General features: G+C 44.9%; 1 protein-coding gene across 6 annotated transcripts in view; it reads left to right on the top strand.

Moving 5' to 3' along the window:
* Positions 1–13,823, top strand: part of AP1B1 (adaptor related protein complex 1 subunit beta 1) — a 73,971-nt gene that overhangs the window by 9,691 nt on the left and 50,457 nt on the right. The window lies entirely within an intron of this gene.

The following is a 13,823-nucleotide window of genomic DNA, read 5'->3' as shown; positions in this document are numbered from 1 at the left end:
CGCTTCTTTTCTAACGCATCCGACAATCTCTCCCACCCACCCACTCTCATACATCTCCACACAGGCAACCGCTTAAAAGGTTTGGAAATCTTTGTAGCCAAAGAACTTAGTCTGTGAGCCCAAGACTGATATGGAAACTGTGGAGGCGCCACTGTTCAGGGAATTTCCTGAAGTAGAAGCCTGCCTCCTCCTTTCCTCAGCTGTTGGGGAAACTGGCCAGTGCCTGTTCTGTCCCTTGACTCTCCTTACAGGAGTTGTCTCTTGTGGTGTTCTGTGACTAGTAGGTATCTGAGAAATTTATGGCGTCACCCCAATCTGGGCTGGCAGCTGAAAAAGAGAATTAGCATCTCGGGATTCATAGGCGCTCCAGAGGGGCGGGGGCTTTACTAGGCTGTGTTGTCTCTACCCCATCTATTTTTGAGTTGCCATTGCTGCTGCTCCTTGCTTTCACAAGCAGCCGCAGGGTGGAATTGACCTTATTTTTCATAGAATCATAGGACTGAAAGGGACCTCGAGAGGTCATCTAATTCAGTCCCCTGCACTCATGGCAGGACTAAGTATTATCTAGACCATCCCTGGCAGGTGTCTGTACTGGGCCCAGTCCTATTCAACGTATTCATAAACGATCTGGAAAAAGGCGTGAACAGTGATGTGGCAAAATTTGCAGAAGATACAAAACTGCAGACTGCGAAGAGCTACAAAAGGATCTCTCAAAACTGGATGACTGTGCAACAAAATGGCAGATGAAATTCCATAATTTGATAAATGTGAAGTGATGCACATTGGAAAACATAATCCCAACTGTACGTATAAAATGATGGAGTCTAAATTAGCTGTTAGCACTCAAGAAAGAGATCTTGGAGTCACTGAGTAGATGTTTTCAGAGAACTATTCACAGTGCTCAGCAGTGGTCAAAAAAGGGAACAATGTTGAGAATCATTAAGAAAGGGGTAGATAAGAACATAGAAAATATCAGATATGCCCACATCTTGAATACTGCGTGCAGATGTGGTCACCCCATCTCAGTAAAGATATATTGGAATTTGAAAAGGTTCAGAAAAAGGTAACACAAATTATTAGGGGTATGGAATGGCTGGGACTTTTCAGGCGGGAAAAGAGATGATGTGGGAAGGGGAAATATAATTGGGTCTAGAAGATCATGACTGGTGTGGAGAAAGTAAATAAGTATTTACTCCTCTTCATAACTCATGAACTAGGGGTCACCAAATGAAATTAATAGGCAGCAGGTTTAAAAAACAAAAGGAAGTATTTTTTCACACCATGCACAGTCAACATATGGAACTCTTTGCCTGAGGATTTTGTGAAGGTCAAGACTATAACAGGGTTCAAAAAAGAACTGGATACATTCATGGAGGATAGGTCCATCAATGGCTATTAGCCAGGATGGGCAGGGATGGTGTCACTAGCCTCTGTTTGCTAGAAGCTGGGAATGAGCAACAGGGGATGGATGATTACCTGCTCTGTTCATTCCCTCTGGGGCACCTGGCATTGGCCACTGTCAGAAGACAGGATACTGAGCTAGATGGACCTTTGATATGACCCAGTATGGCTGTTCTAATGTATTTGTCTAACCTGACCTTAAAAATCTCCAAGGAAGGAGATTCTACAATCTCTCTCAGCAATTTATTCCAGTGCTTAACCACCCTGACAGGAAGTTTTTCCTAATGTCCAACCTAAACCTCCCTTGCTGCAATTTAAGCCCATTGGCTTCTTGTCCTATCCTCAGAGATTAAGAACAATTATTCTCCCTCCTCCTTGTAACAACCTTTTATGTACTTGAAAACTGCTACCATGTTCCCTCTCAGTCTTCTCTTTTCCAGACTAAACAGACCCAATTCATTAGACCTTTAGACCTTCAATAATTTTTGTTTCTCTTTGCTGGACTTTGTCCAGTTTGTCCACATCTTTCCTGAAATGTGGTGCCCAGAACTGGACACACTACTCCAATTGAGGCCTAATCAGTCAGTTTCCTTGCTCTTTAGGGTTCCCAACAGCCTGAGTGAAAACTGACCAGCGTCTAGGCACTTTGCTGCAGTTGAGAAAGCTCTGAGCAGCCTCGAAGGCACTGGTATTGTATGTCTGGCAGACCTAAGGACAGTGCTGAATTAGTGACTAGTTGATGTTTTGAAGGCTTGCTTTGTGACCACATGGGCTAGAATTTTTTTAAAGAAAGAAGCTTGGATTCTGCAGAAAGTTGATGGCACTTGCCTGGGTAAGCTTCTTGCTTACTATGGGTGAGAGCATTTATTAAGTCTTCCACATGTTGCTCATTTAGAGGCGCATATTATGCAAGTCCGTGCTCTTTATCCCTGAAGACTGAGATACTTGAGAGCTATTAGCTTTGCTTTCAGAGAGCAATAAGTGATCAGCTGTTTCCAGCCAATTCTAAGGCCAGAAGGGACCATTGTGATCATACTGACCTCCTGTGTGTTACTAGTAAATCTTTCCCCTTGTTTTGCTCTTACACGGGGCCTCAGCGTCTTTCACTGGAGCTGGCAGCTGCCCTTGCCTCCTTTCCCTTGCTGTGTTAGCACACTGCCTGCACACATGTTCTCGCCTCCCTGCAGGTGTTACCGGGTGATGGAAGAAGAGGTTACTGTTGAGTGTTGCTCTCAGCAGAGCTCAGGAGGTCAAGGACTTCTTTCCCCACTCCCAGAACTACTTTTCTGAAGGTTCAGGCCAACTACTTCTCAACGGCTTCCCTGAGGTGGGGGCGTAGTAGCTGGTTGATTTGGGGGGGCTTGATGCTTACTGGAAGGACTTTGTCATCTCTTCCTCTGCCACTCAGTGGAAAAATTGGTGTCTGGGAAGGAATGAGACTTCTCATGATCGCGCAGGAAACAGTTAGATTTGCCCCTCCTATAGACCCATTGACCTCAGCTGAGCTTCTCCAGGCATAAATGTGGCTTATTGTCAGCTCTGAGTGCTGTTGTGGTCTGCTCCATGTGCCACTGGAACATTGCATTCAGTGCCTGCCTTCAGTCAGGCAGCAGAGGCAAGAGATGGAAAATTGCCAATAGGATCCAACAGCAGAGCACTAGTTTGGAAGATTAAATACTCTGTGTGTTTACTCTGTGACAGCTAACAGTACTAAAGAATCAATGACAACAGAAAATTGGCACAATCTCATTGTCAGCTAGTGGAATCTGAGTACTAGAAGCTTGCTTTCTGCTGAAGCTGGGTTCTTACCCTGGTTACCTTCGGGGATTCAGATGGCTTGGCAGATGCTGGTATCAGATGTGGCCAAGTGGGTGTAACTTATTTCTCTGTCATCCAAAGACTTCCATAGCTGCAGGATCTAGTGCAGCCGTTCCTTGATCTGAGGGTTTGCCTAGCTTGGCCTCTGGCTGATTGGTACTGTAGTGCTTTACATACACTGAGGTACATATTTGGGGGGTGTTGGCTTTTCTTTTGGTGCCTACCTTTACCTTGTCTTTAAAGGCACAGATGTCAGTGAGGCCTAGTAGACCATATTATTTGTATTGTGGTAGCACCTTGGGTGCTGCACACACACAGGACAGTAACTCCTCGCTTAATGTTCTAGTTTTGTTCCTGAAAAATGTGACTTCAAACGAATCCAATTTCCCCATAAGGATTAATGTAAATAGTGGAGGTTAAGTTCCAAGGACAATTTTTTCACCAGATGAAAGTGTGTCTCTCTCAAAATACACACACGTACGTACATACGTACGTACGTATGTTTTTTTTGAAACAATTTAATACTGTACAGAGCAATGATGATTGTGAAGCTTGGTTGAGGTGGTGGAGTCAGAGGGTGGGATATTTCCCAGGGAATTCCTTACTGCTAAATGATGAACTAGCACTCGACTGAGCCCTCCAAGGGTTACCGCATTGTTAATGTAGCCACACACTCTACAAGGCAGCACAAATTGAAGGAGAGGAGACAGCATGGCAGACAGACACACACCCTGTGTGTGTGTGTGTGTGTGTGAGTGAGAAAGAGGAGGGGCATAGCCTCTTTAGGTATGGTGACCCCACTCTAAGAACATTGCCTTTTTAAGTAAATCGGCAAGTTGAGACAGCAGCTGCTGCCAGCAAGCTTCCTCTGTCCTGAGCCCTGTTGTGTCCGTCTTCCTCCCCCCCGCCCTGTGGAGAAGGGGGGTGATGGGACACCCTGACATTAGCTGCTGTGTGTGCGCCCCCCCCCCCCCAGCAAGCAGGAGGCTCCTGGGAGCAGCTCTAAGGCAGAGGGCAGGAGCTGTACATGGCAATGTAAGGGTCAGATCAGATGATAAACATTCACATAAAGAATCTGGCACATCAGAAAAGGGCAGACAAATAAACAGGGACAAGTTTTTTTTTTTTAATGTGCTTGTACACAAATGCTAGAAGTCTAAATAATAAGATGGGTGAACTAGAGTGCCTTGTGATAAAGGAGGGTATTGATATAATATGCATCTCAGAAACCTGGTGGACTGAGAGCAATTAACGGGACACAATCATTCTGGGGTACAAAATATATCAGAAGGACAGAACAGGTCGTGCAGGAGGGGAGTGGCACTATATGTGAAAGAAAATGTAGAATCAAATGAAGTAAAAATCTTAAGTGAATCCACATGTTCCATAGAATCTCTGTGGATAGAAATTTCATGCTCTAATGAGAATATAACATTAGGGATCTATTATCGACCACCTGACCAGGACAATAATAGTGATGATGAAATGCTAAGGGAAATTAGAGAGGCTATCAAAACTAAGAACCCAATAATAGTGGGAGATTTCAATTATCCCCATATTGACTGGGAACATTTCACTTCAGGACGAAATGCAGAGATAAAATTTCTTGATACTTTAAATGGCTGCTTCATGGAGCAGCTGGTACGGGAACTCACAGGGGGAGAGGCAACTGTTGATTTAGCCCTGAGTGGTACGCAGAAGCTGGTCCAAGAGGTAACTATAACAGAACGGTTTGGAAATAGTGACCATAATACAATAGCATTCAACATCCCTGTGGTGGGAAGAACATCTCAACAGTCCAACACTGTGGCATTTAATTTCAAAAGGGGGAACTATGCAAAAATGAGGAGGTTAGTTAAACAGAAGTTAAAAAGTACAGTGACTAAAATGAAATCCCTGCAAGCTATATAGGCAGTTTTTAAAGAGACCATGAGACCCAACTTCAATGTATACCCCAAATTTAAGAAACACAGTAAAAGAACTAAAAAAGAGCCACCGTGACTTAACAACCATGTAAAAGAAACAGCGAGAGATAGACTTCCTTTAAAAAGTGGAAGTCAAATCCTAGTGAGGCAAATAGAAAGGAGCATAAATACTGCCAACTTAAGTGCAAGAGTGTAATAAGAAAAGCCAAAGAGGAGTTTGAAGAACGGCTAGCCAAAAACTCCAAAGGTGGTGGTAAAATGTTTTTTAAGTACATCAGAAGCAGGAAGCCTGCTAAACAACCAGTGGGGCCTCTTGATGATCGAGATACAAAAGGAGCACTTAAAGACGATAAAGTCATTGCGGAGAAACTAAATGGATTCTTTGCTTCAGTCTTCATGGCTGAGGATGTTAGGGAGATTCCCAAACCTGAGCCAGCTTTTGTAGGTGACAAATCTGAGGAGTTGTCACAGATTGAAGTGTCACTAGAGGAAGTTTTGGAATTAATTGATAAACTTAACATTAACAAGTCATTGGGACCAGATGGCATTCACCCAAGAGTTCAGAAAGAACTCAAATGAGAAGTTGCGGAACTGTTAACTAAGGTTTGTAACCTGTCCTTTAAATCGGCTTCAATACCCAGTGACTGGAAGTTTAGCTAATGTAACACCAATATTTGAAAAGGGCTCTAGAGGTGACCCTGGCAATTACAGACCGGTAAGTCTAGTGTCAGTACCGGGCAAATTAGTCAAAACAATAGTTAAGAATAAAATTGTCAGACACAAAGAGAAACATAAACTGTTGAGCAATAGTCAACATGGTTTCTGTGAAGGGAAATCGTGTCTTATTAATCTATTAGAGTTCTTTGAAGGGGTCAACAAACATGTGGACAAGGGGGATCCAGTGGACATAGTGTACTTAGATTTCCAGAAAGCCTTTGACAAGGTCCCTCACCAAAGGCTCTTAAGTAAATTAAGCTGTCATGGGATGAAAGGAAAGGTCCTTTCATGGATTGAGAACTGGTTAAAAGACAGGGAACAAAGGGTAGGAATGAATGGTAAATTCTCTGAATGGAGAGGGGTAACTAGTGGTGTTCCCCAAGGGTCAGTCCTCAGACCAATCCTATTCAACGTATTCGTAAATGATCTGGAGAAAGGGGTAAACAGTGAGGTGGCAGATGATACTAAACTGCTCAAGATAGTTAAGACCAAAGCAGACTGTGAAGAACTTCAAAAAGATCTCACAAAACTAAGTGATTTGGCAACAAAATGACAAATGAAATTTAATGTGGATAAATGTAAAGTAATGCACTCTGGAAAAAAAGAACCCCAACTATACATACAATATGATGGGGGGCTAATTTAGCTACAACGAGTCAGGAAAAATATCTTGGAGTTATTGTGGATAGTTCTCTGAAGATGTCCACGCAGTGTGCTGATGCAGTCAAAAAAACAAACAGGATGTTAGGAATCATTAAAAAGGGGATAGAGACTAAGACTGAGAATATATTATTGCCCTTATATAAATTGATGGTATGCCCACATCTCGAATACTGCGTACAGATGTGGTCTCCTCACCTCCAAAAAGATCTACTGGCACTAGAAAAGGTTCAGGAAAGGGCAACTAAAATGATTAGGGGTTTGGAGAGGGTCCCATATGAGGAAAGATTAGAGGCTAGGACTCTTCAGCTTGGAAAAGAGGAGACTAAGGGGGGGATATGATAGAGGTATATAAAATCATGAGTGATGTTGAGAAAGTGGATCAGAAAAAGTTATGTAGTTGTTCCCATAATATAAGAACTAGGGGTCACCAAGTGAAATGAATGGGCAGCAGGTTTAAAACAAATACAAGGAAGTTCTTCTTCACGCAGCGCACAGTCAGCTTGTGGAACTCCTTACCTGAGGAGATTGTGAAGGCTAGGACTGTAACAGTGTTTAAAGGAGAACTGGATACATTCATGGAGGTTAAGTCCATTAATGCTATTAGCCAGGATGGGTAAGGAATGGTGTCGCTAGCCTCTGTTTTCAGAGGATGGAGATGGATGGCAAGAGAGCGATCACTTGATTATTGCTTGTTACGTTCACTCCCTCTGGGGTACCTGGCATTGGCCACTGTCGGTAGACAGGATACTGGGCTGGATGGACCTTTGGTCTGACCTGGTACAGCCGTTCTTATGTTATTATGTAGTGAGGGGAAGGAAAGCTGAACTACCCAGCAATTGATAGCCTACTGGGTGGCTGATACACAGACAACTTAGGGGAGTTGATGGGGGAGCTACTGGTCCAACTTGGTTCTAAGCCCCCACCAGCTAGCTTCAATGGAATGCTCTTTCCGCAAGCAGTGGACAAAGCAGGCAGCTGCCAAAAAACATTATATGCACAACTTTAAATGACCGTGTTCTCAAACTGATCAGCAATGAAACAGCGTTCACCGGGACAACTTTAAGTGAGGAGTTACTGTACTAGTCAGTTCCTTCCCCAAAATGTTTATGGTCTACGTTGATAAATCAAGGATCACAAGGGAAACTGAGGCACTGAGCTCTAACGTGACTTGCTGGAAGTCAGTGGCAGAGCTAAGATTCCACTTTCAGGTTTTCTGCTTGTGCCTAGTTTGCTAGGAAGGCTGCTTTACAAGCAGTCTGATAATTCTATTTGTTTAGAGACTAAACACCATCTTGATTGTCCTCAGATGCTCACTTTTCTGTGACTCTTTTCCACTCTCTCTCTGGAAGGTCAGCACTATCATTAAAAGCTCAGCATGGTCCACCCTAATCTCTGTTAAAGGACTGGCTACTTAAGTTAGAGCCATTTATTTAGCGGAGTTTATAGAGTGAAACCAGAGCTTGTGGTTTGGGCTGCAACCATCATGTGGTTCCCACCCCCAACCTGTGGTTTCTGTTTAGCATTGCTCATGTTCTGGGTATCCCAGAGCATTTAACAGAGCACTGAGTTACCTCCTGCTGCTGCTGCCACCGTTGGGGATCGGGTTCAGCAGGAGTTCTTGCAGCTTAACATTACAGTCTGTTTGCTAAGGAAACTGTTTTAACAAGGTGCTGGAGTTATCAATTGCTGTCATAGGAAAGGGCTTTTAATTTGCATCTGGGCAGCCAGTAATGAGTAGAATTAACCTCTGGCATCTTGGGACTGGCTTAAGTGCATCATTAAACTTGATGTGGTGCATTGACTCCCAGGATTCCTGACTTCATGTTTTAGTGAGTTCAAATAGTCTGTCTGAACTAATTCTTAAGTCAAAGCTACGCTGTCAGTTTTGATACCTGGCTTCTAAGCCGCAGACACTTCTAACGCACAAGTTGAGTGTCTTAAAATCTTGTAAAGTTTTTTGGGAAAGAAAAAAATATAGGTCAACAAAAATCGGTTGCTTTAGAGTTCAGTATCACTTTGTTGCCTTATGAAGTCCCTGTATGTAGTGGATCTAAGAAACGAAGTGTAACTGCAGTACCCAGAGTATGCATCCACAGAAATGGTCAAAATCAGAATATACCTAACATGACCTTGTGACGGGTTGGATCACAGAAACCCCCAAGACTACTTCTGCCCCTGCTTTCCCTGCCAGCTTGGGACTCCAGCACCCTGTCTTGTTGAGCCAGACACACCAGTCTGCTCCAACACAGACCCAGGGTCTGAACCACTTTCCCCAAAGCTGCAGACTTAACTGAAAGCAACTTAAGAAGTGTTCCTGTCTTTAACACTCAGATGCTCAACTCCCAATGGGGTCCAACTGCCAAATAAATCTGTTTTACCCTGTATAAAGCTTATGCAGGGTAAACTCATAAATTGTTCACCCTCTCTAACACTGATAGAGATGCACAGTTGTTCCCCCACCCCCACCCCAGTATTAATACATACTCTGGGTTAATTAATAAGTGAAAAGTTATTTTATTAAATACAGAAAGTAGGATTTAGGTGGTTCTAAGTAGTAACAGACAGAACAAAGTGAATTACCAAGCAAAATAAAATAAAATGCGCAAGTCTGAGTCTAATACAGTAAGAAAACGGAATACAGACACAATCTCACCCTGAGGGGGGTTCTAGTAAGCTTCCCTTTACAGACCAGTCTCCTTCTAGTCTGGGTGCAGCAATAAACTCCTCAGGTAGACTTTTTTTTTTTAAATAGGTATATCTCCAATCTCCTAGAACTGGAAGGGACTTTGAAAGGTCATTGTGTCCAGCCCCCTGCCTTCACTAGCAGGACCAAGTACTGATTTTTGCCCCAGATCCCTAAGTGGCCGCCTCAAGGATTGAACTCACCACCTTGGGTTTAGCAGGCCAATGCTCAAACCATTGAGCTATCCCTCCCTCTTATGTAGATTGAAGCCTTCCAAGATTTATTGTCCTTGAAGTGTTCCTTGTTTGGGCACTTAACTTGCACGTTCCTTTCTCAAGAAGCTGACCAACCAAATGCTTTACTAAGGCTACTTAGAAATCAAGCAAGTACACAGCCAGTATTCATAACTTTGAATACAGTAATGACACATGCATGCAAATAGGATGAATAGACATTTACAGAGATGTCAACTGGAATGTGTTTTATGCTACATATGGCATTCGTCATATATCCATTCCTAAGCATATTTCCATGAAGCCTTATGGGGTGGGTCCGTGATAGATCTCTTCTTTTGCAAGTGGCAGAAGAAGAGAGAGTCTAGACCATGATATATAGCTAGAACAAAGCCAAGCAATAGAGGCCACACACATAGAATGGTCAGGATTGTGGTATCAATGCTATCTATTCCCTCAGTGCGTGCGCGCTCTCTCAATATTTGATCAACAGCTGAATTTTCTAAAGACATCTGCCAATTGCCAAGACTACTTCACAAGGTTTTTGGTAGATTGGAATTCCTTTACCCAAAAACCTTTCCCTTGGCTTGCTGGTCTCCTCAATTTGGCTAGGAGTGGTAGGGGGAACACAGCAATCTTAGGAGAGGCAGGATGGCCAGCAGTTAGAGCACTAGGGCTTTGAAGACCCAGGTTCAATTTCCCACTCCGCACAGACTTCGTGTGTGATCTTGAGCAAATCACTTAGCCTCTGTGCCTCAGTTTCCCCATTTGTAAAATACTGGGGACTAAAACATTCTCAGTTCTTTCACTTTCCATCTCATCCCTGTATACTTGTTCTGAAGCCAGCTGCATCTGTAGCTAGTATCTCGAAAAAGGTACTTTTCTGTACAGCATGCTGGTGATGTCAGAAGCTAATTAGCCAGACATGCCTGCTTGAAAGGCAGTGTACTTTTAGTGGTTAGGTTAGGTGGGTCAGAGGACTGACAGTCCAAATACCTGAGTTCCAGTCCTGACTCTGTTACGATTCACTTCAGGGCCTTGGATGGAAAGAGTCCAGCGGAGGGCAACAATGGGGGGGCTGGAGCACATGACTTACGAGGAGAGGCTGAGGGAACAGATTGTTTAGGCCATGTCTACATCTAAAATTTTGCAGCGCTGGTTGTTACAGCTGTATTGGTACAGCTGTATAGGGCCAGCACTGCAGAGTGGCCACACTTACAGCAACCAGCGCTGCAAGTGGTGTTAGATGTGGCCACACTGCAGCGCTGTTGGGCGGCTTCAAGGGGGGTTTGGGGAACACGAGAGCAAACTGGGAAAGGAGACCAGCTTCGCCGCGGTTTGCTCTCGCGTTCCCCGAACCACTCTGCAAACCGCAGGGAAGGAGACCTGCTTGTTCGGGGAACGCGAGAGCAAACCGGGAAAGGAGACCAGCTTCGCCGCGGTTTGCTCTCGCGTTCCCTGAACCACCCTGCAAACCGCAGGGAAGGAGACCTGCTTGCTCGGGGGTTCGGGGAACGAGAGAGCAAACCAGGAAAGGAGACCAGCTTCGCCGCGGTTTGCTCTCGCGTTCCCGGAACCACCCAGCAAACCTCAGGGAAGGAGACCTGCTTGCTCGGGGTTCGGGGAACGCGAGAGCAAGCTGGGGAAGGAGACCAGTTTGATTACCAGAGGCTTCCTCAGGTATGCTGGGATACCTGCTTATTCCATGGAGGTCAAGAAAAGCGCTGGTAAGTGTCTATACTTGATTACCAGCGCTGGATCACCAGCGCTGGATCCTCTACACCCGAGACAAAACGGGAGTACGGCCAGCGCTGCAAACGGAATTGCAGCGCTGGTGGTGCCCTGCAGATGTGTACACCTCCTAAGTTGCAGCGCTGTAACTCCCTCACCAGCGCTGCAACTTTCTGATGTAGACAAGCCCTTAGTCTGCAGAAGAGAAGAATGAGGGGGAATTTGATAGCTGCTTTCAACTACCCGAAAGGGGGTTCCAGAGAGGATGGAGCTAGACTGTTCTCTGTGGTACCAGATGACAGAACAAGGAGTAATGGTCTCAAGTTGCAGTGGGGGAGGTTTAGATTGGATATTAGGAAAAACTTTTTCACTCAGAGTGGTGAAGCACTGGAATGGGTTACCTAGGGAGGTGGTGGAATCTCCTTCCTTAGAGGTTTTTAAGGTCAGGCTTCACAAAGCCCTGGCTGGGATGATTTAGTTGGGGATTGGTCCTACTTTAAGCAGGGAGTTGGACCAGATACCTCCTGAGGTCCCTTCCAACTCTGATATTCTATGATGTGATGTGTTGCTTACACTTGTCTCTGTCTGTCTGTCTAATCTGAGATTAATCCTCACCTTTGTAGGCAGCACTGAGATCCTTGATGAAAAATGCTGGATAAGTGCGCAGCATTTGCCAAGCAGTCCTTCACACTTCTAAATGGCTGGTCAAGCCTTTCCGCTCCATATTTGACTTTTTCTCTTTGTAGATCCTCTGCATCCTGACACACCACCATTCTGAATTGTTTTCCTTAGGCAGTACGGTTTCGTTCCACCCAGTGATATGACCCACTTCCATCCATCGCTCCATCTGTCCAGTTTGTATCCTGTAGCCATTCCCTAAGTGCTCATGAAAATAGTTAATGTAGTGAATCTTCTCCACTGCCTTGGGGAACACGTTCTGCACACTGCCCTCTGCACTAAGGAATTCCCCCTACACTCATTGCCTGATCTTAGTTTCGGGATATGCCCAATGAGAGAGTCTTGTGGAATTTACCTTCATTAGGGTTATATAAACATCTGTCATGTTCTATTCAAAAATCTTGCCTGATTGCTGCCCCAGAATGCCTTGTTACCGGTGTCCCTCCCCTCTTCCTGTGATACAGTTTACAGGACTGGATGTACAGCCACAGAATCCTCTGTTATGGACCTGCATCCTGTTTGTTCTCACAGCCACTGCCAGACGCTGAGCTAATGGTTTTATATTTCTATCCACTACTTAGTTTGGTTTTATTGCAGCGTGGGATACCAGACCCCTTACACAGACTCCAATTATTCTCAAGTCTGGAGCTGGGAAGCCAAAAGCAAGATCACAGCAACTGATTCCAATCTGTTCACGCTTGCTCGGAAAACAGCTTGTGTCAGGATCTTGTACACTCCTTCCCTTTTGGTATTTCTGCCCCTCTTTGCTTCTGCCAAGGTTCAACGTTAGGAGATGTGGTCCCCCAACCAGCTAATGGTGGGATATGAAAGCATGCGCTGCAGGATCTGAGAGCTGGAGACCAGGAAGCAGGAAGGAACTAGCTGCTTTAGCTAGTGATGTGACAGCCCCAGGTACTAGCCCAATAGTTCTTGCCGTAGATACTATTCTTGGTGACTCTGTTTTGTTTTGGTGTCCAGGCTGTTATTGCATGATACCTCTGACCTGGACCACTTAGCCATAGTTGTGGCAAAATTCCTCCTCCTTTTGTGTGTCTGGTCACATGTGCTACACACAGTCTCTATGCATCTGGCTCTTTAGTGGAATGTCTGGCAATTTCTGTGTTTCGTACAGGTCACACCAGGGTTCCATTTCGTCTCCAACATGGGACTGTACCAGCTGCTTCACAGGAAGGGACAAAAAGTTATCCAGGAGGCAGTTATGTTGCTCTCCGGCTTATTTTGAAGCAAGGATGATAATGTAAGACTGTATAACTATTGTGTGATAAGAACAGTGTAATCCTATGCTGACAGAGGGGTTGCAGCAAATCCTCCCTATTGTCTTACTGCAAAGAATAGGATATCTGCAGTGATGTGCAGAAAGGTGCTGCAGCGTAGTCTGGAAGCTAAATGCAGTTCGTTGGTAAGGTTGACATTCTGTAAATCATACTTAGTAACTGCAGAAGAAGATGCTGATTAAATCCAAGAGAAGTTAGGCACAAATAGTCTTTTCTTGCCTTTAAACTCATAAAAGCAAGGACATCTGGAAAGGTCAATGTCCAGTCTTACCTGAATACACCACACAGAGCTATTACTCTCTGTCTCTCAAAGGGTATGTCTGTGCTGCAGTTAGACCTCCAGCGGCTGGCCTATGCCAGCTGACTCGGGATTCTGACTCTTCGGATAAGAGGCTATTTAACAGTGGCTAGGCTTTGTGCTCGGGCTGCAGTCTGAGCTCTTGGACCCTCCTACCTCACAGGGTCCTAGAACCTGAACCTGAACATCTACACCACAGTTAAATAGCCCCTTAGCTCAAGCCCCTTGAGCCTGAGTCAGCTGGCACGGGTCAGCCATGGCTGTCTAACTGCACTGTGGGTATATCTAAGGCAGTGGTCTGGTCCCCAACCTTTTTGGCTGGTGGGCGCCAGCCGAAGGACCACTGCGGCGGTGGAGCACCTGCCGAAATGCCGCCCAATT

This window comes from Gopherus evgoodei, chromosome 13, assembly GCF_007399415.2.
Source record: "Gopherus evgoodei ecotype Sinaloan lineage chromosome 13, rGopEvg1_v1.p, whole genome shotgun sequence".
Lineage (NCBI taxonomy): Eukaryota > Metazoa > Chordata > Testudines > Testudinidae > Gopherus > Gopherus evgoodei.
This window is presented reverse-complemented; position numbering and strand designations above follow the sequence as displayed.